Here is a 26,050-nt window from a genome sequence, read left to right on the forward strand (position 1 = left end):
CAGACTAATGTGGGGGTCAGACTAATGTGGGCCCCTTCCCCAACCCTAGTTGGAGTTTCCTATGGGGGCTGAGGTCAGGAGTCCTGGGCTGCTATGTGACCTCTGCAGACTCCTCTTCCCTGGCCTCAGTTTCTTCATGGGCCCTCCTATCTCCTGAGAGGTCCTTAATCCTCGCAGTAAATAACACTGCCATCTATACTCCTGAAAACAGAGCCTCTCCAATAACAGCATCTTTTACGGTATGTAGAAATAGCCACGGAAATGATGGCACACCAGGTGCCCCAAAGTCCTAGGCATGGAAACCACTCCACCACACTGGATGTAGGGTACTTACCCGCGGGGGTGGGAGGGGGCCAGCAGGGCCAGGCAGGGGCTAAGGGTCGGCCTGGAAAAAAAAGAGAGAGGGAGAGTTTTTAGTCTGGGTTCCCAGGGTCTCAGCCTGCTCAGGAGCAAGGCCGACCCCCAGCACAGTGCCACCTCTGTAGCTGGGCACAGAGTCGGCTTCACATCTGTGCTCACAGCGCATGAAGCTGGTGCTAGCTTCACCTGCACCTCCCACGAGGACACTGCCATTCAAGAGGATGGTGCTCGCCAGGCTGACGGCCAGAGAATGGAGGTGTGAGGAATGGAACCATGTCCCTAGGAACCCCAGCTGCAGCTCTCCTGCAGGCACCCTGGGCCCTCGTGCCCAACCTGGTGCCTGCCTGCCACTTCTGGGGGCAGCGCAAGTGCAAAAATTGCCAAGGAGGGCCTGCTGGGCTCAGGGAAGGGCGGCTGGTGCCCATACCGGGGGAAACCTCAAGCTTTCAAAATAAGATGTTTCATATCAGCCACTCCTGCAGGGCCTGGGTCCATCCGCCCAAAGCCAGCCCTAGGACCCCTACTCCCTGAGCCTCACTCTTCTCTCCACACCTGGGGCTGGAAGCTGCCTTCCAGAACAAGGCTGCCAGGAGGGTACTAGGCAGAGGGAGTGGGTAGTGTAGAAGGCAGGGCCCTGCCTGGGGTCACCTGGTGTCATGAGCTACATGGGGGTCCCCAAAGAGATATGTCTAAGCCTTAGCCCCCAGGAATTATACATGGGACCTTATACAGAAAAGGGACCTTTGCCTATGTCATTAAGGTAAGGATCTCATTCTGGATTAGCCAGATGGGCCTGAAATGCAGTGGCAAGTGTCCTTAAAAAATGAAGAGATAGAGGCAATCTCCAGCACTCCCCATTAGCCTGGGTCCCACCAAATCTCCACAGCCAGGTTGGTGCCTGGTCCACAGCAGGGCCCGAAAAACAGATGGATGGATGGACAGATGGGTTCAGAGTTATGTCTGCACACATGACCATCCCTCTACATGGTCTAGGCTGTAACTAGCACATGCCTAGCCTGGCCCTCAGAGCCACAGTGAGGAATTGTGACTTAGAGCTAATCTGACCATCGATAAGAACTGATGTTCAGGGTGGCTACAGCCAAGGCCCACCCATGGCCCAGGACTCTCCTTGGGGGAGTGAGCAGCCAGCTGGCATTGAGCAGGTATTCAAGATTGCTAACTGCAAAGAACAAATCAAGGCACTGGAGCCTGCCAGCATCCCCAAAAAGATAGTAGGGTGCTGGGGGCTAGAAGCCTCCCAGGGCTTTCTCAGGGCTACCCAGGGCAGAGGCAGGAAGCAGCTCCGCCACCTCTGTGTCCAAGGACAAAGGAAGTTAAGGGAAGTGCAGAAAGAGGCCCATGTGGGCCTGGGCTTCTGGGCCAAACCAGGGGCAGGGACAGGGCTTCTACTCTGGGACACTTGGACCCCAAACTCTGTCCCCATGGAAGACTCACAGCACCCCTGTCCCTGGATGTCACAGCAGCCCACAGCACCTGGAGCCTTCCTCTCCCTGGCCAGCAATCTCTGCCTCCAGGAAACATTCCGCAGCCGGGCAGTGAGCGAGCTGGGCTGGGGGCTCCCATGGGGAGCAGAGGCTGCTGCAGGCTTGCACCTGGGCCAGAGCATGCTCCAGTAGAGCCAGGGAGAGGGCAAGGCTCTCCAGACGGGAGCTGGGGCCTGGACAGGAGGAGGGGGAAGGCTGGAGGCCCATCAGGCCAAAAGGCCCATGGGAGGGACAGGGTCCATGCTAGGCTGTGGTGAGGGGCAAGCTGGGTCTGGGGTGGGGGAAGCACAAATTGGCATCGTCACGGGCCGGAGCCACGCTTCTGCCTCAAACCACAAGCCAGCAAAGGCGTTCAGGATTCACACTTCAGTTCATCACAACACAGACAAGTTTGCAACTTTTAATTGCTTGAGAAAAGATTTCCAGAGCGCTGATGTGTGGGCCTGGTCCACACCACCCCCGCCCTGAGTTCCTGGCTGCCTGCTGGTGGAGGCAGCCTCTATCAGCCTTGTTCCTGGAGTGCTCCCTAAGACAGACGCTCAGTCCTGCCTGCCCTGATAGCTCCCCCATGAGAGGGTTACTGTGCCCACAGGACCTGGGTGGCAGGATAGCACAGCGGTTCCTGTGGGAACCAAGCACAGGCGTCCTTGGGGATGGGCCTGGCTCAATCCCCTTTCCTAATCTTGTGGCCCACTCTGATCCTTAGCCTCCTCCTCTGAAGAGTGGGGCTGACAGCTCTGGAGTCGGGTTGTCCCGTGGTGGGCAGGGGTACCTGGTCGCTGGCATTCTGTTGGAAACACAGTCAGCAGGGTCAGGCTGGAAACAGGGAGAGTTCTCTCCAACCGTCCTGCTCAGAGCTGGGTAACACCTTCACACCCCACCCTCTGGGCCCAGACCCTTGAACCCTCCAGTCTCCCGGCCCACCATGGGCCCCCTTCTGAGCTACACCCCCGTAGTGCTGGGAACTCTACCCAAGGATGACTCACAGCACAGCACACTCGCTCTAGGCCCAGGGGTGCCTGCCCCTCCCCTCATCTCCAGCACTGGAACATCTCCAGCATCTGTCTGTAGACTGTCTGCCCCTCCCTCAACATCAGCTTGGGAGGACAGCCACTCCCTGTCCATCTCCTGCAAAGTGCCTAGCAGAAAGCAAGCACCAAGGACCTCTCGCCCCGTCCTCACCCTGACGAGGCTGATGCCCCTTGGTCTCCATGGCATCCAGTTCAGGAGCCTCATTTGTTGAATTAAACCACTCATCTTGCCTCAAGTACCTCAACTTCTCCATCCGTGGGGGCCTCTGGCACCCACCAAGCAGGGCCTGGACCCCTCCCAGAGTGACTTCTTCCAGCCTGTGTCCTTATCCACAAGGCAAGGCTGGTGACCGTCACTGACGAGCAGCACCTTCACACCCCAAGAACCTGCTGGGCCACGCCCGAGGCATAGGGCTGTCCAACACTGCTGCTGACCTTCCAGGGGCCAAGGGAATATGGTTGGCCAGGAGATCTGCTCAGCACCTTGGTCAGGATACCCAGAAACAGAGAGCATCTGGGTCAGAGACAAGCTGACTTCTGGCCACACAAGGAACCAACAGAGAGCAAGTCTTCCCCAAATTCAGCCTATTCTACCTCTGTCCTTCCCAGATCACTATGCTTGGTGCTAAGGTCATGCCACACTGACACCCTATTTTGCGGGAAAGCACAAGGCTCCAGCAGACACTCCTGGTGCTGGGTGGTAGGCCTGCCTCCCTAGCCAGACAGGGCCTGCCTGGTCCCACCCCCAAAAGAGGCCTAGTTCCTGCCACCAGCCCCAGGCTGGCCTCCTCAGGGTCAACCAGACCCTCCTGGGGATACCTCTGTCACCTGCATATTCCCAGGGGACAGCTTCCCCACTTGCTGAGGCCAAGGCATGGGGGGTCATGAGGCTAGTATGCTTTCCTTCTTGTAGTCCCCTCTTCTTACGGAAAGCCAAACTAGTGGGCTGGGGCGGGGACTAGAATGTTCACCCTGCGCCAGTGTGTCAGCCCCATGGCCTACTTGGTCCCCCACTGCTCAAGGATACACACTCCCCTGTATCCCAGGGTGGAAGTACAGGATAAGTGGGCTTTGGCGTGGCCACCCGGCCAGCACTGCCCCGGGGGCCCAGAGCCACCTCGCCCACACTACCCAGCCTGGCATTGCCTGCCAAGGCTAGCTCTAAGAGGGGCATGAGGAAGAGACGGAGGAGCCCTCAAGCCTCCTCTCAGGAAGGACAGTGGTTCCCACCTGGGCAGAACCCGTATCGGCCCAGAGGGCAACCAGAAGAGAGCTGGAGCTGTGAGGAGGCATCGGGCACCGGGCAGAAAGATTGCAGGGTGCAGGTGTATGCCAGCCTGTCCTGATGGGGCTCAGAGTCTGCTTCTGTCTTACTCACATCCAAGGCCCAGGGGGAGCCCAGTCAGGAGACATTCGGCTACAAGCTCCCACTCTGAGCCCTGCTCACTGCTGCCAGTTCCCACAGGGGGAGGGGAGCTGGTGCTTACCTCAGAACGAGGTCTGGCAAGAAGCAAAACCCAAGGCCTCAGTCTCCATCCTAACACGGGCTGTCCCAAGAGCTGGAGGGCTCAGCAGTGCAAGCAGTGCTAAGGCCAGGTGCTCCATGCTAGGGCTCTGTGGACAGGCAGGTCCACACTTCAGCAGAGGTTCAAATGAAGCCAAGGATCAGGCAGCTAGATATTCCAGGAATAATATCTCCATCAGAAAGGTGGGTGCCCTACAGAGCCATGGCCAAGCCCCACTGGATAGCGAAGAAAACTGAGAAGGAGGGGCCAGAGGATGGTCTTTGTTGTCTACCACTGGGCTGGGCTGGGCAGCAGTCATGGGGGCCTGGTCTCTCCTGCACGTGGCATTACCCTAATCCCCAAGTTGTCTTGGTACTGGCACAGAGGGAGGCAGTCAGGGCACTGCCACCTGCCAGAAAACAGTGCATCCTTCACCCTGGGATCCAAGCTGGCCTCACCCTTCATCTGGGGCTCCCAATCTGCTGGGGAGGCAGCCACCTCTGACTCACATCCTTGTGACAACTATTCCACTCAGACATGGTGACACATCAGCCAGGTCCTGGGAGCAATCTTCCACATGAAGTAGCCAAGCAAGGAAATCACATGGAGGGTGTCTTAGGAAGCAGCTAGTGCAAAGGGCCTGGGGTTGGGGTAGGAGGAGGCATGCATCTTCAGACAAGAGGGACAAAAGCAGGCTTATTCCAGAACTGTTTGTCAGGGCCACCTGCCCAGCTGAATGTGGATGAGATCTCAGACCTGCTCCTAGGCTGAGCTCCCAGGCCAGGGTCCCATTTAGGCCTAGGGTCCTGTCCTGGCTTCTGGGCACATGGTACAAGTCACTTCACACCTTCAGCCTCACTTCTTCATTTCCCAAATGAGCTTGTTGCTAATGGCACCTTGAAGACTAAAGAAGACAGCTCCAGGAATTTGAAACAGACCCTTGGCCCAGCAGTTGGTCTCAGGGTCTCTGAGCATCGAGGGTCCTGGCTCAGCCCAGATATCAGCACCAGGGAAAGGTGACAAGAAGGGAACACAGTGGGAATATGAAGGCTGTGAAGCTTCCTCTAGGGTGGGATGGGAGTAGAGGAAGCAGCCAGAGAGACCCAGCCCACTGCTCCAGAGGTGAGCCATGAGGGGTGCACTGTACGGACAGTCACGTGTGCCCAGGCCAGGTCAAGGCAGCTGTATGAGCCCTCCACACTGGCAGCCACTTTCCAAGTCATCTCAGACTGAGCCATCAGGGACGCAGCCACAAGCCCCGCAGTCGTGGCTGCTCTGCCCTCTGCCCCACTGCCCATCTCGTTGGTATCCTTCCTGCCACGGCGGCCTCCCTCGGATGGCAGGAAGCCACGGCCCTCTTCAGCACTTTACCTTTCTCCAGGACAGGGTCCCTAAAAGCACCAAGGCCCAAGGGCAGGAGGTGTGGTCTCCAATCTGGATCCTCTGGCCAGGGGACTGACCCTTGCGGGTCCCTGGAGCACTCAGTCACCAAAAGACCAGGTCACCACTGTCCAGCGGAGCTCTGGCCTCCCGCTCCCCCAGCCCCTGCCAGAACCCAGCACTGGGAGTCCACACAGCAGAGCCCTTTCCCTGCTTGTTTCAACCTTGTAGAGTGAGGTCTCTCTTCTGTTTTAATCCATGTGCTCTTATCCTTTCATCCCTGACACTACTGTTCTTAAGCTGTTCTCAAACCATGTTTGTCTCCGATGCTATTGATCAGCTTTGACTCCTTGAGGTTTTTATTTTATTGCATTGTCTTTTGCTTTTGGTAACATTTTACTCAGTAAAGTTCAGCTTGGCCTCAGTTCTCACACTTGGGCCGGGTCTTACCCACTTCCTGGCTATCCCCTGGGGTCACCCCCTGGCCAGGAGAGGGGGGCACCCTAGTGAACAGGCCAACCCCCCTGCCTGGGCCACAGTGGGTAGGGCCGGGGTGGGGAGAGCAAGCTACAGCCAGTTCTTGGCCTGGCCCGGGTCTCTGGCTGGACAGAGACAAGGAGCCAGAGACAGGCCCAGAAGGCAGGGAGCTGGAAAGAGGCCAGAGGAAGAGGCCAGAGAGAGGGGCCGAAGGGGGAAGGAGGACCAGGCCAGCCCCCCCACACCCCGGGAGAGGAACCGAGAGCAGCGTGTTCCTCCTCTGCCTTGGGAACCCCGGGCCTGGGCGCTGGACAAGATGACTCACAGCTGCTGGCTCCTGCCTGTGCCCCTCATCACAGGCCCACAGGGAGACCAGGCTGTTCCCAGGCGTCCTCACACTGCCCCATTGTTCAGAGGCCCAGTGAGGAAAAAAGCCTGGCAGGGGCCCAGGTTGGCCAGTCTCCCCTGCCCCTCCCAGTGTAGGCGAGGTGAGAGGGGGGTCCTCCATCCAGCCATCCTGCTGTCCTCCACACCGTCCCCTTCCCCAGGCTAGCTGTCCTGTGAGACTGCACCCCAGGCCCAGCCTCCCACTCCCCACACCCCCATGCCATCCGGGGTCTGGGCCACTGTCCCAGCCGCAGCAGAGGGGGTTCCCAAAGGCGACTGCACTCAGGCTGAAGTCCAAGATCCTCAGCCAGCTGGTGCTCCAGCACACTGCACACCTCCTACACCGCTGTCCTGACCTCCTCATATTGTCTCCACTTGATGAACTCCTGCCTGGCCTTGGGACCCAGCTCAGATCATCCAAGACACTCTCTGAGGCCCCACAGTCAGGCTGGGTAGTGGTTCCTTAGGGGTCCCCAGGCAGTCTGGACATTCTCAGAACCAGCTGGGCTGGAAACGAGGGCCTCTGGTGGGAGCTTACCTAGGGTGATCCCTGGTGGCTGCCTAGGGATCCCAGGCCAGGCCCTTCCTGAGGAGTGAGAAGCTCCAACCAGACCCCCAAACACCACAGCCGCTACTAGTATGAGCCCATGGCCAGAGCTCTCCCTGCTGCCCACTTCCCTACACCCTAGCCCCTGCATAGAGCCTTGGAAATCTTCATCAGGTCCCTGGGGCCAAGTGTCTGCCTTGCCCTGACATCTGCCCCTTGGGGCAGCATGAACAGCACTCTCATCTAGCATTCAGTCTGAGGCTCCCAGAGGTGTGGAGGCTTCTGGTGGTCAGCAGAGCCAAGAAGCAAGCTCTTGGGTGCCAGCCCCTAAGGCCTCCCCCTGGCCCAGAACCTGCCACAAGGCTGGGGCAGACTGCACCAAGTGGGGGGGTCCATCTCGGTGGGTGCTCTAGGAGACCCTCCCCTTCTCCAGGGACACAGCCAGGGGGTCACAGCTCTGTGGGCCGGAAAAACTGGCAAAGAAGATTGGGATGGGGGGTGTGCACAGTCAGTACCACCAAGTCTGCCTCAGCAGAGTCACCAACTCCGTCCTGGTCAGTGGACCCCGTCCCCAGCCACCTGCTAGCCTCCTGCAGGCCTGACCTCACCCCCCTACATCAACCCATGCTTCCCCACAGCCATTGTGCAGGGGGAGAGGGCCTGCGGGAGCCTCTCCAGGCCAACCCCTGCTCAAGACCCTCCCATGCCCTGGGGCCTGACCTCTGCAGGCCCTCTGCCTCCTCCAGGCCATTCCTTTATAGCCTCCACACCAGCCCACCTTTCGTCCTTTTCCTTGCCTCCACCTCAAGAAGGCCCCACCATGGATAATTCCCAAGGCACCTCCCATGCCACTCTTGGGTACTGCCCACCAGCAGGGCCAGGACCACAGGGCCAGCCACCCCGGAGGGCTCCATGCAGGTCTTTAAGGGGTGCATGACTCGGCATGGAGCCCAGTGGCCTGGGCTTGGAGTGAGGCGGTTTCCCCCCACTTCCCAAGACCCAGCCCCAGAACCGCTGCCCCTGTGGTGCCTGGCTATCAGGAGACTGGGGCTTGGTGCAAGGCCTCCCAGATCCCCTCAGGAGGGGAGGTTCTCTTTCTCAACCCTCTTCCTTCCCCAGCAACTTCCTGCCCCACAGTGGGCTCGGCTACCACCGACCACAGCATTTCACCCTCTAGTCACAGTCTCAGGACAATGGGAAGACTGGTTTCAGAGAGCTCCGACCCCAGGTGGCAAAGCTTTGGAGGCCAGGCACCCAGGATCCCAGAAAGGGTGGGGGCCTTGGAGACAGGCTCCATTCTTTGCTCCATAGTGGACCCCAAGAACTGCTCACTGTTCCCCGACCCCGGGGATTCTCACTGTACCCCACCACCAGACCAGAGACAGATCCCTGACAGAAAAGCCAGGTAGTGCCCTCCCCTGGGAGCTGCAGCCCATGGTCTGGAACCAAACTGGTCTGGGAGGAGGTTATCACGTCTCCTGCCCCCATGGCCCACCCCCACATAGCTCGCTGTGACAGGGAGCTGGCACCGGGGATCCTGGCCCTGGCCTGTAGCAGGTGCACAGCATCATGATAAGGTCCCTCAGAGGAGCATATTGCTCCTGAGCGGATGTGAGAGAAGACAGGAGGCAGAGGGGAGGAGGACCGTGTGGGGGAACGGTGACCAGCTGGGGATACAACACAGACAAGGCCCTGGCATGTGGTCGGGAGCAGGGCAGCTGTGCAGGGCGGCTGCAGCCTGTGCCTCTAGCGCCAAGCACCGTCAGCCCCGACAAGAGCTGGGGGGTCAGCAGGGAGGCCTTGGTGGCCTGACACCAACCACTGGGGCTCTGAGGCCAGGTCACTACCAAGCACCCTGCTCAGCCCCAGATGACCACCTTGCATTCTCAGAGGTTTAAGGCCTGACAGTGACTAGCAGTGGGAAGTCACCTCCCATCTTGGGCTGAGTGGTAGGAGACACAGCCACTCCACCTTCTGCCTGCCCAGCTGACCACTGACCTGCCTGTCAGGGCCTGGATCCCCGTGCTACATCTGCCCTGCCGTGAGGGGACCCAGGGAGTTGGCACAAACTGCTCATCCCTTTCTGGCCCCAAATAGGAGGAGCGGAAGCGGCTGCATCAGGGAGAGATGTTGTTCCTGACGTTGTTCAGGAAACAAGGTGGGCGCTGAGTTTCTGGCATACCTCCCTCTCGCTCTGACACTAGGCAGTCCTCCTCACACCTGTCCAGTTGGGGCCTCTAGGTCCTTCCTCATAGTTGTCCTGCTGATTGCACATCCAACTCTGGTGGCCCCCCTAGGGGACTGGCTTCCTGGGACTCAAAGACCAGGTTCCCAGAGTGGCCTGTAGTTCAGGGGAGCCCAGGCTGACCTCAGCCTTGGCCCTAACATATGTCTCTAGGAAGGAATAGCCACAGAGAAAGGAACCACTTCCAGTTACGGTGGGGACCCAAGGATACCCCAGCTCAGTGTCCCATCTGTGCCATGCTGGGACCACTGAGGGCCTCTGCAGCCCATGGCTGGGCCCGGGTGGCCGGCTGGGCTGTGGGGCTACAATGGAAAGCTTTCAGCAAGGTTGTGGCACAACCACCCCTGATTATCTGATTGGCAACTCCGCCAAGCTGGGTGGCAGAGGCCTTCAAAGATGACAGAGCACATTTGTGTCAGACGCTGAGCAGACAGTTAAATGTAGGCAGGTAGCAACAAGCCAACCTTAAAGAAGGCCCGGCCCCGCCCGCAGAGACCTGCCCATCTGCTGGCCCTTCAGGCCTTCAGGAGTTTCTGTGATGCTCCTCAGGGGACTTCCCACTAGGAGAGCCTACATGCACCCTCCCCACCTCTGTGCCAGGTCTAGGTGGGCAGTATCACTCAGATATGGCCCTGTCCTTTGAGAGTTCTCAGCTGGGCAGGGGAAGGCAGGGAGGTGAACATGATGACCAAGGAGTGGAGTGGGGGGCCCAGAGGAGGCACCCAGATGGGGGGGTGGCAAGCAAGGGTCCCCCAAGCACCAAGCAGGACAGATACTTAGGCTTTTCATTAAATGGCTTAAAAAAAAGAGATTTTATTTATTTATTTGAGATGAAGGGGGAGCATGATGAGCAAGGGGAGGGACAGAGGGAGAGGGAGAGCAAGTTCCCTGCTTAGCAGGGAACTCAACTGGGGGCTCGATCCCAGGACACTGAGATCACGACCTGAGCTAAAGGCAGACGCTCACCCACTGAGCCCCCCAGGAGCCCTCATTACACTGCTTCTGAGGGAGGCTGGCAGGGTGGGCCAAGGGCTGAGCGGCTACCTGTGGCATCTGCAAGTCTTGCCCTCCAGCCTGTAGGCCTGCCTACTCCTGGGGCCTGTGCTAACCTGGGACTGGTGCACAGAGCACCCAGCACATACGGAGCAGCAGAGGGTGGGGGTAATAGCTTTCTAAAGGATTCCACCTCTGCTTCAGAGGCAAGAGCTAGAGCAGAGAGAGTGGCAAGCTGCCCAGGCCCCCAGCCAGAGCCTCATGTTGACCGTGGGAGCATGCCACAGCCCCATCCTGGCCTCCTGGGCCCCAAGGCTGACCTCTGACCTTCTGCCACTTCGCTGGGGGCAGCCAGCAGTGAGGGCTAGAGAATGACCAGCTCTTACTGCAGCTCAGGGCAGTAGGTGGGGCCTCAGGCAGCTCAGGATAGGAGGCCACGTGTCTCTGGAAGATGACAGAACAGGGTTGCTGGATTGCAACATCACCTCAGGAGAGGCTGGAGCACATCCTCAAAATGGAGCGGTCTGTGAGGGGCCAAGGGCCGGGAGGCCTTGCCTGGGCCTGGGGTGCTGCTTTGCTGGGGCTCCTCAAGGGCCTTAGGATGCCTACAGGGAGGGCTCAGTGGCAGCATCTCATTTACATTCCCCAAGGATACAGGAGTTAGAACTGGTTTTACCCTATTTCACAAGGAGGGAACTAGAGTGTCGAGGACGCAGGCTGCTCTGTGCTGGTAGGGAGGCTGCCCTCTGCCTCCTGACAGAGGCTCTGTGCCAGCCCGAGAAGCCCCCAGGAAGCCTGTGGGCCCACAGGAGAACCCACACCATCACAGCACACACACCACCTCTGGGGCTGTCACGCATCAGTGTGGCTGACCCCGGGGGGGGGGGGGGGGTACTCACTCCCTCTGCAGGCTCCAGCAGGCAGGCACCCACACCCCACCCAGTGGCCTGGAACAGGCATGCTTGGCAGGAGGCCATCCCCTCCCTGGGCTCAGCAAGCGCGCAATAAACATCTGATTCACAAGGAAATGGAGGGCACTTCTCGGAACCAGAGTAGGGCCACAGGGGATAGGGTGTGGATATCACAGGGGTGCTTTTCAACTCCTCAGACCCCCTTGACCTCCCCAGGACACTGACTCCAGTGACCGAGCAAGCTCACACCATGCTAGGAGACCAGCTGGCAAAGAGTGCTAGAACCCGACATGGAAAAAAAGACAAATAAAAAACCTGAGATGGCCAGCCCACAGGGGCCAAGGGTCAGTCACTGCTGGACCTTGGGCCAGGAGTGAAGGAAACACCAGTCCTGCCAGCAGGTTCCATCATGGTCTATAATCTGGGACAGGGGTGAGCTGGGGGTGACCATTCAGATGGCCTTGGGGCTGGAACCTCAGAATCTCTGGTGCCTGGGCAGACCGAAGGAGGTGAAGGGGGACCTTTATCGCCTTGAGCAGAGTAAGGTCCACCCTAATGAGAGCCCAGCCAGGGCTGGCATTTCACTTGTATTGTTCCTAGTGTTCAGGAGCAGCTCGGAGCCTGGCCTCCAAGGCCAAATCCATCAGTGTGACCCAGAGCCAGGGGCTTCTATCACCTGAGGACCAGGAAGGATGTCTCACTAAGGAGGCTCAAGTCTCCTGGTATCATCCTGTCCACCCTCTCATGCACAGGCCCTTGGGGGTGGTGAGGAGGGGGTCAGGCAGCGCCACTGGGCCTGCCCACCTGAGGCTACACAGAGCCCAGAATGTTTTCCCCACTACCTTTGGGATGTACGTGGCCCACATATGGCTCCCCAGCCCATGAATGTCAGGGCCACTGGAGAGATCCGGAGGCCTTTTGGAGATAGGCTGCTGACCTCGGGGGGAGGACTTCACAGCATTCTGAGAGCCCCTCCCGCTGCCTCCCAGGCCCCCTGCCCCTTATTACATCGCCACCATCGCCTGGTCCACGTCCTCACCTTACCCAGCGCACACCAGGCCATTGTGGTCAAACGGGTCTGCCACTCTCCCCACTGCCAAGGCTTTGGCTCAGTCAGTCCCTCGCTCCATGGCTGTCACCAGGGCTCAGAGAGCAGCCCTCCTCCTCTCTGCAAACCCTGCATCCACAGGCCACCAGCAACCCACCTTGCCCAGCCAGGCTGCCCGGGGCTGGTCCTGCTCCCTGGGGTTATTTAAGGACCACATACGCCCGTGCCTGGGACTTACTTAGGTCATCAAGCCTCAGTGTCTCACCACAGAGCTCTAAGAACAGAAGTCAGGAGGATCCAAGTGGCTCCCAATCCTGGCCACTCCTGATAGATGCAGGCCTTTGCCTCCAGACCCAAGTGGGCGGGGACTTGGAGCCTGCCCTTTGCCCTAGGCCTCTCCTTGTGTGACCTCACCCTTGCTGTCCAGTCTAGAGGACCAGTGAAAGCACCCCCAGTGGCTCAGTCACTGAACACCAACCACTTGCCACCACTGGCCCCTTGTCTGCGGATGAGGTAGACACTCAACCCCCACGCTCCAGACAAAAAAACCAAGGCTCATTAGCGAGAGACCTTCTGGCCAAAATCATATAGCTGATACATGGGGGTGACCAAGTTCAAACCCAGGACCCCACCCCTCTGTGACCTAGCTGGGGCACTTGGTCCGTATTCCCTCAGATCTCTTGTTCTCAGGGCTGCAGATGTGCCTGCATCCACATCGGGGGGAGGGATGGCAGGGGCTACCTCAGCACCTTACTTCCCCTGTCCACGTGAACAGGAAGGAAAGGCCAAAACAGGTTTGCATCCCACCTACCCACCTCCTATCTCTCCCAGGCCAGCCTCCTTGGTGGGTTCTTTCCTGACTCTGCAGGCCTGAGGAACTCCCTGAAAGGGCCAGGACCTGGCAGCACCCCTCTTCCCAGACAGTTGACAGGGGCTGCCCTGGACCATCTATCTGTCTGCCCCCCTGCCTGCTCCCTCTGCCCAGGGTCTGCTCCAATATGGGACAGAGTCAAGTTACAGGAGTGGGGGGAGGGAGGGAGCTAGTGATTTCAGGAGGTGATGGAGCCCAGCTCCCTCCTCTGCTTCTGAAAAGCCTGGCCCAGAGAGGACAAGGGTCTGAACTGAGGCCACACTGAGTCTGTGCTGAGCTGCATATGACCCTAGAATTCTGCGTCCACTCCAGGATTTGCCATGTTTCCTCAGCCCTCCGACCACTGAGAAAAAATTTGACAACTTTCATCATCACCACCGTTGCAAGTAACATCTCCTGAGCCTACTTTGTTTTGGGGACTGGCTAGATGCCGCAGAAGCAAGATCACATGTGTGCCATGCACAAGGGCACCCTAGCAGTCCCACAGAGTGCCCTCATCTCAGGCCGGGGCCGCTTCTGAGGGGTGTTTTACATCCTATGGCCATCCAGGCCGCAGGCACAGACATCACCAGCATTGGCAGATGAAAAAATGAAGGCACAGAGAGAGGCTGTGAGGCACTCATGGTCACAGAAGGTGGCAGAGGGAGTGGGCTCCAACTGACCACTGCAGCAGGGCTAAGTCCCCAACACCCAGAGGAAGCAGACTAGGTCAGCACCATTTCTCAGGGAAGCCAAGGCCCAGAGCAGCAGGAAACAGCTGGGTTGCTGGGAGGGACCCAGCCCTCATGCCAGGGTCCATCCCCAACCCTGAGCTCTCCCATCCCCTCTGCCATCCTCTCTGTCACTGTTCCAAGTTCCACTTGCAGACTCCCCAGGGCCACGGGGCTATCCGTCACTCACACTTCAGTGTGAATCAGCTCCCAGAGGCAGCTTTCCTCCTACCTTTGTTGAGTGGGCTGAGGCAAGGGAAGTTTGGATTTCCAGGACGGGTAGGGGGAAATCCCCCCCCACCCCAGCCTTCAGAGTCCCGGTCCAGGGGATTGCATGTGGTGGGGGTGGGGGCGGGGGGGGGGGGACGTGGGGGGTGCCGTGCAGCCCATGAGCCCCAGGGGCCTGGAGAAGCGGGGAAGGGGCGGGGAGCAGAAGGACATGAGAGACGCGGGACAGACGCCACGCCGCCGCTCTCCACCCCTAGGCCTCCGGGGCACACCGAGCGCGCGCCCGACCCCGCACGCTTCCCCGGGCAGCGGAGCCGAGGGCCTTGGCCCCGGGGACCCCGGCCAGTCCGGGGGACGCGATCGCGCCCCGCCAGTGCCTTACCCGCGAGGCTCTGCTCCCGGCCCGCGGGCCCTCCGTCCCGGCGGCGGCTCCCGGCTCCGCCGCCAGGCTCTCCTGCCCGCCCGGCCCGCAGCCAGGCAGCTGGGGCCCACCCGGGTCCGCCCCGGTCCGCCCCGTCGGCCTGGCCACGCCCCCTCCGGGCCCGCCCCAACTAGGCCCCGCCCCCATCGGCCTGGTCCCGCCTCCCGGGCTCCGGGCCCCGCCCCCATCTGCCGGCCCCGCTGCTCCCAGTCCCCGCGCGGCCGCGCGAGGAGCCGCGTTCTCTCCCCGCCCCCGCTCCCAGGGAGGAGAAGGCCGGCGGCCGCTGGCGGCGTGAACAGCGCACAGTAGGTGCTCAGTAAATTCAGGCTACTGAACGAATGAGCCGTGTTTCTGTTCCCTGTGCGAGACCGTGCCCGGGACACCCGGTGGTCCTCCTGGAAGTGGCGTTGCCCACCCCCATCCCCCCATTTTGATCCTGCAGAAGGAGGCTCTGTGTCCCTGACCCCACCCCTGCCTCTGGAGTCTGATTCTGACTAGGAGGTGTGGGCAGGGGCACGGAATGAACCCTTCCTGACAGAGGAGGTACTTGCTGGGAAGTGAACCACTGGAACCTCGCCCTTGTGGGGAAGGAGCCTCCCTTGCACTTTCAGGTGCTTCCAAACCGAGACATGCGCTCTCTTGGACCCCGGGTCTGGCTCCAACGCCAGGAGGCCCAGGAAACAGGATACTTTTCACTTTGCCTCCTGGGAAGCTCCCAACCGACAAGGCCCCTCCGCGCACTTGAGGAAGGGAGGGGGTACTGCAGTACAGTTTTATTTTTTTTTAAGATTTTATTTATATATTCATGAGAGACACACACAGAGAGGCAGAGAGAGAAGCAGGCTCCACGAAGGGAGCGGGACTTGGGACTCGGTTCCCTGGTCCCCAGGATCACACCCTGGGCTGAAGGCGGCGCTAAACCGCTGAGCCACTGGGGCTGCCCCTCCTGCAGTACAGTTTTAGACCTTGTTTATGGGGCGGAGGCTTAGTGGAGGAAGGGGGTTTAGCAAGTCTCCTAGGGGAAGGGCCTTCCAGAGAGGAAGTAGCTCCCCACCCCTTAAGGTAGGCAAAGTGAGCAGTGAAGAGAGTAAAGTGTTCTAGGGAGAGGAAGCAAGGCCTGCAAGCTAGTAGGTGAGTGGAGCCTTCTGGGGAAGGCGTCCATTGCTTAGGGCATGAGGAGCAGGAGGCAAGGCTCATCCCCATGAGGAGTGGGGGTTGGATCCTGGTCCCGGAGCCTGGGAAGCTGTGAGCAGAAGAAGGATGGGACCTGGCTGGAGGCCTGAAGGGCAGTAGAGGGTGAGCGTCACCCCAGTGGGAGTTCAAGATCTGCCTCTCTGTTGCACTGGGCATGACAGCCAGAGTCCAACAGGGGAAATGGCTGGACTGGCTGCTCTGAAGGAGGCAGGGATGGGAGCATCCAGAGGCTGGGTTTAGGTCATGCTGAGGCTGAGGTCCCTGAGGGTCCTAAGGAGAGGTAGCCAGGCAAGGTAGGTGCCAGGTTGTAGCTGGACAGAGCTTAGGCACATCACTGTCCTCCTGTCCCAGAGCTGCCTGGCAATGGGTCCCAGGCCCCAGAAAGGGGAGACCTGGCTGCAACAGCTCATGACCCGGCAAGACACATTTGGGGTCAGAAAAGTTACACGGGAGTGTGAGGGGAGTGGGAGAGGCCAGAAAACCAAGTGCCAGGCCCTGAACCCATGCATAGGGGAGAGGCCCGTGTCCACCAGGAGGAGACCAGCATAAAGACAGAACCACTGGAGAGGAGGGGGCAATGTTAGGGAAGGGGTGGCCAGAGGCAAGTAAGTCTATGGGAAAGCCTTTAGCCAACAGGGCTTCAGTTTCTCTATCTGTGAAATGAGGGTGGGGGCCATCTGCTAGAGAGTTGGCAAAAGTTTGGTGGAGGATAGAAGCAAGCAAGGAGCCTAGTACCCCAGCCCTTCAGCCCTCACCGCTGATAGTTACTCTCTCTGCTGGCCCAGTACCACCCTCTCTCACCCTGGCCCCCCATCTGTGACTCCACCCACCCACAGCTGAGTCTGGCTCTCCGGGTTGCACACAGACCCCAGAGATTCTGAAATTCTGCCCCTCCAAGCCCACAGAAGTGCTGTGGAAGTGACTGGGTCAGCCACCATTAGCATCCCACGTAGTCACTCTTGGAACAGGGCTCCAGGTGGAGGAGGCCCAGGGCTGGCTGGGCTGGGCTGGAGCTCCTGATAAAAGTGCTTACCATCTCACAACTGAACATGTGTGTTTTCTGATGGTTCAGCAGACCAAGTGCCAGCCCTCTGCTGCACCCTGGAGACCCCAAGGTGATATAGGAAAAGCCCCACTCTTGCAGCTCATGGGAAGGAGCAGATACATACACATGTGAGCAGACAACATCTTGTCAACCATGAGTGACCTCTTCCTGGAGTGGGTGGCTGGGGAGGGGGATGGACCGGGAACAGGGTGGAAGAAAGCCAGACATCTGTGCCTCCAGCCAGAGCATGACAGCAGGGGCCAGTTTCAAATGCCACGTTCCCAGGTGACTAATGGCAGAGAGGCCTCATGGCAGAGAGGCCTCATCATCAGGGTCACGGCAAACAGTTGGGACAGACCAAGTGCTCCAGAGATATATCACCTGCAAATGCACATCCGCCTCTGTGTGTGCAGGGCATATCAGCCAAATGGGGAACAGCAGGCAGCCTCCACCTTGGAAAGAATCGAAAACTCACCTTGCTGCTGTCCTTCCTCGACAGCGTAAGCCAAGCCTTGGGGAGAGAGGGCATCCTGGCTGGACCTCAGCGCTGCTCAAAGCAGCCTGTCAAGCCAGGGAGTACAGGAGGCAGAGGTCAGAGGAGCTGGGCCCTCAGGGGGTTTCCACAGGAGCCAGCAGGACAGTCACAGGTAAGAAGGAGGCTCTCGACTGCTGGGGAAAGTGTTCAGGCAGGCTGGCCCGGCTCTGCAGGTGAGCAGAATGAGGCAATGAGCTCTGGGTGGCCAGGGGGAGGATGGGGCAGGCCACCGCAGAGCACAACCATATGAAAGGCCCACAAGTGACTCCTGAACTGCACTCAGCGGGGGAGGGCCAAAGAACAGGGCTAGTCCCTCTGCCACAGCCATCAAGAGGGTAGCCATGGCTGCTTACTTGGTGGGCTGTGCCAGGGCCCAGCACATCTAGAGCAGCTGCAGTCTAGGGGTGGGGTGCGGGGCAGGACTTTGATAAGATTAAGATGGAGTGGGAGGGGGCAAGATCTGCCACCAGCCCAGGGGTCATCCCCCTTCCCAAAGCCTTGGAGCTGCATGAATCCTGACCCTTCCTAAAGTCATGTCACCAGTGCCAGCCTCTGTGCTGACCACCAGGCTTGGCACAGACTTGCCAGGCTCATGATCCAAGGCCCACTCACCATCTCTGCCTGGATATCGCCAAGCATCTCAGGTTTAACACATCCGAAAGCAAGCCCTTCATGTCCTCTGCCCTCCCCATCTCCAGCCTGTGCTTACCCTGTCTGCCTAGAATCCTGCCCCCTCTCAGACCCTACCATACCATCCTCACTCATCTGGTCTCCTGTTCCTGTCCTTGCTTTGCAATATCCGATGTCAGAGGGATTCAGTCACAATGCCAGTTAGATCATGATCCCTCTCTACTCTGGAGCTTCCCAGGGCAAATGCCTGACTTCTCACTGTGGGCATGGACCTGTACAACCCTTCTGTTCTCTCCGAGCACCTCTCCCTGCAAGTGCCCACCTCCAGGAGCCACACTCGCCTTCTGGCTGCTGGGGAAAGAGCCCAGTAAAGAAGGTTGGGCCTCCCACACACCAGGCACATTCCCACCCCAGGGCCTTTGCACTTGCTGTTCCTTCTTAGATGATTCTGACCCCAGATTTCTGTATGGCTCACCTCCTCACTTCCCTCAGTCTCTGTTTTAGCTCCACATTCTTAGATAGTTCTCTCCTCATTTCTCATTTCTCTTTTTAAAGCTGCCCACCATTATGCTCTCTCCCTGCCCATCCTTCTCTGAACCCTTATGTGTGTATATATATATATATTTTTTTCTTCCCCTTCCCCTAAACCCCTATGTATTTTTATTGATTCTGGTTGGACCTCACCTGGAGTATCATCTTACAAGGCTGGGACCAGGCATCCTCCTTCCCCAGGGCTTCAGTGCCCTCTGTTACAGAGTAGATGCTCAATAAGTGGTTGATGGATGAGCAGACGAAGGCCTCAAGGGACAGCAGGAAAGGGCAGGTTTACGCAGCTGCTCACCTGGGTGCCCATATCCAGAGGACCCTGGAAGCATCAGCCTCCTCTCCCAGCCCAGCCCCAGGAGCGGCCCTATTGTCATGCCAGGTACCGCCTCACCAGGCTGGCTGTGGGAAGGGGGTTCAGTTCAGGACACCCTGGCAGGCTTACTCCTGGGCCAGGCCAAGGCTGATGGCTGTAGCACTGTACCCTCTGGCAATTTAGCTCCTAGGCGGGAACATGGGGAACCAGTGTCCACCCCATTCCCCTATCCCCCAGGTGAGAACATTTGGAGCCACCCTGGGCAGGCCCCTGGCCACATGGCCCAGCAGGTGAGGAAGAGGCAGTGATGCTGGGAGGGTGTGCTGATTGCTGGGCTCTTCCAGGGGTCATTCACAGTATGTGCCTGACAAGGGGACAGGCTGGGCAGGAGCTGTCTGCCTTTGGCTCCAGGCCATTTCTGAACCTCCGGCAGGGCCTCCAGTGCTCCCTCACACTGCTTTGCCCTGGGTGGAGGTGGGGATGTCTTTTCCTTTGCTGGAAACAGGGGGACAGCAGTAGAGTGGGAACCAGGGCTGGAGGATGGCAATATAGGCAGCAGAGGCTTACAGGATGCCTGTGTGCTGGGAAGAGATGGGGAGTCTCATTGAGACTCCAAACCAGAGCTCCCAAGCTGGTTTCCCCACTGCCTCCTCACCCTCCTGCATCCGTCCTGAGGACCCAGCTCAGTATCCCTGTCCCAGTCACTAGAGTTCCTGTCCAGATACCCACCCACATCTCAGCCCCCACCTGCCCCATTGCATAGAGCTCGCTGGACTTCCTGGCTCGCACTCCCTCCAGGCAGGGACCCTGGGGGGAGGTCTTGTTGGCCAGGTCTGTATCCCCAGAATCATCCAGAACAGGGCCATGCTCAGAGGCTGCCCTCAGCAGGTGGCACTGTCTGTGGGCCTCTGGGTGGGCCACCAGGATGAGTGCCTGGATGGTGCTCTGCTGCCCCCCGGGCCCTGGCATGGCCATATGAGACAGGGTGTAGGTTGATAGAGTCAGAGAAGCCTTTCTGGGGATGACAGAACCGAGTGGCCCTGGTAGCCTGGAGGGCTCTCCTGGAAAATGGAGTGCTGTGGGCTGTGGGCCTTCCCTGCCCATCTACCTGCCCTCCCCAAGTGGGCTGCACCCTGCCAGCAGCCACCAACAGTGTCCCCCAAGGCCAGATTGGCTGCTGTTTGCCCTCCCAGGGGTTTGTTTGGGTGAATTTTCCACAGAGAATAACAGTGTCAGGCTGGCCCCATTAAGACATTCTATTTTAAGACACCAACCCCACCGGTAGAGGAGGTAGGGCCCACGCACAGACTCTTGTTTCTATTTTTGCATCCAACCACGCCTGCTCTCAGCCCCCGGAGCCCAATTTGGAACTTGAAAGTGGCCCATTCTATTCTCGTCCCACTTCCGGCCTTCGTAGTGTGGAGGAGGTGGGTGTCTGTACACATGGAGCCTTCTCTCTCCACCTCTTCAACCCCTCCTCTGAAGCTCCTACACCCTGCCATCCACGTGACCTCCTGGAAGGCCCTGGGCTCTGGCAGGGGAAGCCCATGGGGCTTGGGAAGGGGAAGCTGTGGCCCTCAGGGCGGGAAGCCTCCTGGAACCCCTGGCAGGCCCCACCTATCAGCCCATCCAGGGTGAGGGGACATCCAGTCCTCCTCTGCCAGCAGTGGACAATGGGATGAAGTGGGATAGTGAAGCCTTTCTCCTCCACCAGAGGTGGGAGGAATAAAGGTGAGCCTGGGCAGGCTCCAAGGGCTGCCCTCCAGGCCCTGACTCAGCAAGAATGAAGGGGAGAGTTGCCCAGCCAGGCTCCCAGAGCTTCCTGCCCAGCTGGGCCCCTCGCAGGTTCTGGGAGAGCCTACAGCCCCCTGCCCCAAGGTGAGGATGGAGGATCTCTCCTTTCACCTTTCCAGTCATCCACTCTCAAGAGTGGACTCTGGCCTCAACTCCCACTCTCAGGGGCACCCCCAACATTGGTGGGCAGTTCTAAGGCTCCCAGATGCTGGCCTGGGTACACCACCCCCTGACCAATCAGCCAAACTGATGTCACGGTGCCCACCTGTGTTCCCATCCCCCACCCCCAGGCTGAGGCAGAGCGCCCTGGGTCCCAGGCTCAGCGCCAGCCAGTGCCCATCACAGCAGCTTAGAATGGCTCAGGCCCAGGGTGCACGGCTTCTGAGCCCCCTGCCCAAACTGCCTTTCGGCTGGCCTTGCACAGTAGTGGGACTGGGAGAAGATGAACATGGACCATCCACAGTGGTCTTCTGAGCAGTGTCCAGGTGGAACTGGCTGTGAGAGGGGTGGTGGGGCAAAGGGGAGAATCCAGGGACTCCAAGAACCGCAAGGCTACTATCTCACAGGGAAGCCAGGTTAGCATGCTAGGAGGGCCAGGAGGGGAGTGAGGAGTAGGGTCACTGGAGGCATAACCGAACCAGGCCCTGTCAGGGGGGCACCAAGGCCTTCCTGGAGCCCCTGCTCATATCCCTTATTCCAACTCATCCTGCAGCCACTGCAGATGGCACCGAGCCCCATTATCAGATACAAAACCCGGTGCTCTCAGGAAGTCTGGCGGCAGAACCTGTGTGCCTGCTCCCACAGAACCGCACAGAGATACAAGGTTGCTGGGGTTTTTTCTGTTTCATATTGCAAAAAGTTAAGGGTGGTGTTTATCTCAACTCATTCACAGATAGTGTTAGAATGCCTGGCTAACCATTAGAGAAAGAAAGAGATCCTACCTTCCATCTTAAGCCAAAATAAGTTCCACCCAGATCAAAGGCTTAACATGTGAGAGAGAAAAAGAAAGAAAAAGAAGAAAGAAAGAAAGAGAAAGAAAGAAAGAAAGAAAGAAAGAAAGAAAGAAAGAAAGAAAGAAAGAAAGAAAGAAAGAAAGATAGATAGATAGATATGAGGGGCACCTGGGTGGCTCAGGGGTTGAGCATATGCCTTTGACTCAGGGTGTGATCCTGGGGTCCTGGGATCGAGTCCCCACATCGGGCTCCCTGCAGGGAGCCTGCTTCTCCCTCTGTCTATGTCTTTGCCTCTCTCTCTCTGCCTCTCATGAATAAGTAAATAAAATCTTAAAAAAAAAAAAAGATGTATTAAAAGAGAATGGGGGTGCTTATACACTCTGGATGAGGCAGGCTCTCCAGGCACAACACGAAAGGCAGAAGGACCAGCTTTGGGGGATAAAGGAAAGAACCAGCAGATACGGCAACATCAGAGTGACCCCAAAAAGCTGAACATCAGAAATGCCATAAATAAAATTGAAAGGAAAACCACAAGCTGGGGAGGAATACGTGCAAAATGCATGCATCAACAAGGGATGAATATAAAAAGCAATTTTATGAGCTATTTACAAGTTTCTCCCTTTAGCTGAAAATGGGAACTGTGTGTTACCACTGAGACAGCTTTAAACACATTCCACCTCACCAGCAAGGAATAAATACAAACGAGAACCATGAGAAGGCATTTTTTTACTTACTGGCATCAAACTCTTCCTTGGCACCCCAATATATAAGAGCAGGTAAAAGCAGCATTTTGTTGTTACACCTTCATGTATTTACTTATTATAAGGAGAATCTATAGTCACTCTTTCTAGGGTTGCACGAATGAGCTGGTCTTGAGGCACACGTTTACATCCTGCCAGTTTACCAACAAGATGAAATTGGGCACGCAGCTCATTTGAATGTATGTTTTAAATTTAGTTTCAACTCGTTACTGGAGTTACATGTGCATGTGATTTAGAGAGTTACATAGATTTTACAAGGGCTACTTACAGAACACAGCCGTCCCCTACCCCTCATTTTCCATGGCAACTTTTACCTCATTCTTTTAGTTTCACTTCCATATTCCCAAGTAACACACTTTTATTGCCACTTCCTGACTCTGATATCATTGCACCATCATTTTGTTCAGATCGACAGTCATGGCTGGCATCATCATGCTAGCACATAAACCACATCTAAGCCACATAATGTGTCCCAATAACTTTCCTTTCTTGCTCTACTTCTTGTTTCTCTCAACTTCATGTCATCTTTTTTTTTTACGTTGTTTAATCTTTCATAACTAATTGAACACGAAATTCTGCCAAATATCCAAATCTCCCTCAAGATATCCTGGCATATCAGGTATTCACTCAACTCTAAGTAGACTCTGCTTTCTCAGCCTGAATCAACATCACCCCAGATCTGCCTGCCCCAGTACATTCCCTGAATTCGTCCTCTCTGCTGAGGATCCCCTGATCCCTCTTTTTTGACTTCCTTCTGTGTCTGCTGGAGCACACCTTCCAGCAGCTTCCAGGGAAAGGGTGCTGGGACAGAAACTTTTTGAGACCTTATCTTTCTGAAATGTGAAAATTAACAAAAAGAGCTCACTGCTGTGGACGCAGGATGCTAGAAGGGGAGGTTGGCGGGGGAGCTAGAACACTCAGTGTCCAGTGTAGGAGGAATTGTCCATTACAGAGCTCTAACAGAAGCACCCTGGACAGCCCAGAGTCATCAATTACAGACCCCAGCCAGGAAAGTGGACACTGTATCTCCTACAAACCAACTGTCTAGCAACTCAGCCAATGAGAAACCCTCAGCACTTGGTGGACTTTTTTTTTTTGTGAGAGACACAGAGAGAGAGAAAGAGAGAGAGAGGCAGAGACACAGGCAGAGGGAGAAGCAGGCTCCATGCAGGGAGCCCGACGTGGGACTCGATCCCGGGCGTCCAGGATCACGCACTAGGCCAAAGGCGGCACTAAACCGCTGAGCCACCCGGGCTGCCCACTTGGTGGACTTTTGTTGGAAATAGCCCTTCCCTACATCCTCCTCCTCCAAAAACTAATGCTCCCCTCCTTTGTTTGTTGGACTTGCCTACAGTTGTGCCATAGTTTGCTTGTCTCCCTCCCCCCAAAAAACACATTTCTGCTGGTAAGAGAACTTTTATTTTTAAGGTTAATAGAAAATATCTTTCTTCTTTCCTCTCTCTTGTTTAATAGTTTGGTTGACTACAGAATTCTAGCTGAGAAGGCATTTAATTTCAGAATTTTGAGAACTTTTATCCATTGTCTTCTAGCTCCAAGTTTTGCTGTTGAGAAGTCCAAAGCCATTTTGAACCCTGTTGTTTGAACAGTATCTATTTTTTGTCTGGATGCTTGGAAGATCTCTTTGTCTCTGATACTTCAAATTCCCCTTTGGTGAGCCTTCTATGTGCATCCATTCCCATGCTTGGGTTTGAGGGCTCAGTAGACCCTTTCTTTCTTTCTTCTTTCTTTCTTTCTTTCTTTCTTTCTTTTTCTTTCTTAAGATTATTTATTTATTCATAGAGACACAGAGAGAGAGAGAGGCAGAGACACAGGCAGAGGGAGAAGCAGGCTCCATGCAGAGAGCCCGACATGGGACTCGATCCAGGGTCTCCTGGATCATACCCTAGGCTGCAGGCGGTGCTAAACTGCTGCGCCACCAGGGCTGCCCTCAGTAGATCCTTTCAATCTTGTTCTTGTTTCACGACTATGATTGTTTCTTCCTGAGGACTTTAACGACGGTTTTTCTAAGTCATCTTCCAGCCCAGTACCTGTTTCTTTCTAGGGGCCATCTTCTGTTTTATCTTGATCTTCCATGTCACAGGTATCCCTTAAATGTCTGGTCATCCTGGCTGGCTGTTCAGGCTGGACAGTGGACTTGGGAATGGGGCTTGTTGATTGTCTATTTTGCCACAGGGTCACCTGGCAGGAAATGGCCCCTGGTATCTCCTGGCTGATTGGATGCCCTGGAGAAAATCTCTCTGCCACCCTGCCTGGAAGGGAAAGACCTGGTTTCCAGTGTCCTTGGCACTAAGGGTGGAGTGGGGCAGGTCTGGGGTTTCAGCATTGTGCATATGAGTGCTATACTCTCTACCTCCTCCTGCCTGATGGCCCCTGATTCAGAGGCCCTGTGTCCAGTCCACTCCAGCAAAGAAACCTGCAGTGTATGGCCTAGTGTAGGAGATCTAGAGGCCCAGCTATAGGTGGGCACTACAGACAGATCTGGTTCTCTCTTTTTTTTCCCAGCCAGCCCTGCTTATTTTAGCTCCACTTCATCCACATCTAGAAGTCCCTGGGACCATGAATTCCTGAGCCTTTCAGAGGGACATGGAGGCCCTGGGGTCAGGGGGATATGGGGAGCCCTGCCTCTGTCCTGTGGATTCCAAGGCTAGAGTTAGTCCATCCCTCCGAAATCCAACTTCCTCATGCCCTGGGGGAAGACTGCATTTTCCCTGGGCTCATCCCAGCTGAAGGAACTTTACATCAAGAAGGAACTTTTGCAGGGCTTCAGCAAACACCCGAGGAGCCCAGCTGGCTGCTGGGGACCTACTTTGCCACCCTAAGACTTTCACTCTTTGGGTTTATCTGTCCTTGGTTCCTTGGCAGTCTGTTTTCAAAAATCTATGTTAAAAATAACCCCAGGGATGCCTGGCGGGCTCCATCTGTTGAGCATCTGACTCTTGATCTCAGCTCAGGTCTTGATCTCAAGGCCATGAGTTCTAGCCCTATGTTGGGCTCTGCGCCAGGCATGGAGCCTCATACATAAAACAAAAACAAAAACCAAAACAAAAGACAACATCAAACTCCAGTCAGCATTAGACTTTCACGTTGAACATCTTAACTCACAGACAACACTTTTTTTTTTTTTTAGAGATTTCATTTATTTACTCATGAGATACAGAGAGAGAGAGAGGCAGAGACACAGGCAGAGGGAGAAGCAAGCTCCATGCAGGAAGCCCGACATGGGACTCAATCCCCGGTCTTCAGGATCACTACCTGGACTGACGGCGGTGCTAAATGGCTGAGCCACACAGGCTGCCCACAGATGACACTTTAGCTGTTACCCAAGACCTGTGTTGACAGGTAACAGCTTGGTTATCAGCTGTTACCAAATATCAGCCATACCCTTGCTAATTGTCAGGAAGAAGGCTCTGTCTTGGAATGAAATACAGATGGTCCCTTGTGTATGTGTTGGCGGGGAGGGGATGAAGTAAGGGGATGAAAGGTGGCTCCTAGGAGGAAGAAAATGTTCCCATAGGGAATGGAGGAGCCAAGACCCAGAAACCACCATAACCACATCCTAAGGGACCGGCTGGGGCTCCAATGGTACCACCTTCACAAGTGAGGTCATTTTCAGCTTATAGGCACATTACCCTCATCCAA

At 56.8% G+C, this 26,050-nt stretch overlaps 1 protein-coding gene and 1 long non-coding RNA gene across 3 annotated transcripts in view; one reads left to right on the top strand and one right to left on the bottom strand.

Annotated features, from left to right (window-relative positions):
* SH3BP2 (SH3 domain binding protein 2) overlaps positions 1–14,708 on the bottom strand; it is a 33,974-nt gene extending 19,266 nt beyond the window's left edge. The window contains exons 1-2 of one of the 2 annotated variants that reach the window (XM_077876114.1): positions 14,581–14,708; positions 335–385 (exon numbers count right to left, since the gene is read on the bottom strand). The gene's annotated coding sequence lies outside the window, so the exon portion shown is untranslated. Of the gene's footprint in view, positions 1–334; positions 386–12,627; positions 12,712–14,580 lie in introns of those variants that run through there. The other variant, XM_077876115.1, reaches the window with a different exon arrangement.
* Positions 14,709–17,258: 2,550 nt separating this feature from the next.
* Positions 17,259–25,834, top strand: LOC144300122 (uncharacterized). Its single transcript, XR_013366745.1, has 2 exons — positions 17,259–17,505; positions 25,539–25,834. It is a non-coding gene; the product is annotated as an uncharacterized LOC144300122 (long non-coding RNA).
* The last annotated feature ends 216 nt before the right edge of the window (positions 25,835–26,050 follow it).

Source organism: Canis aureus, chromosome 2, assembly GCF_053574225.1.
Source record: "Canis aureus isolate CA01 chromosome 2, VMU_Caureus_v.1.0, whole genome shotgun sequence".
Taxonomy (NCBI): Eukaryota; Metazoa; Chordata; class Mammalia; order Carnivora; family Canidae; genus Canis; species Canis aureus.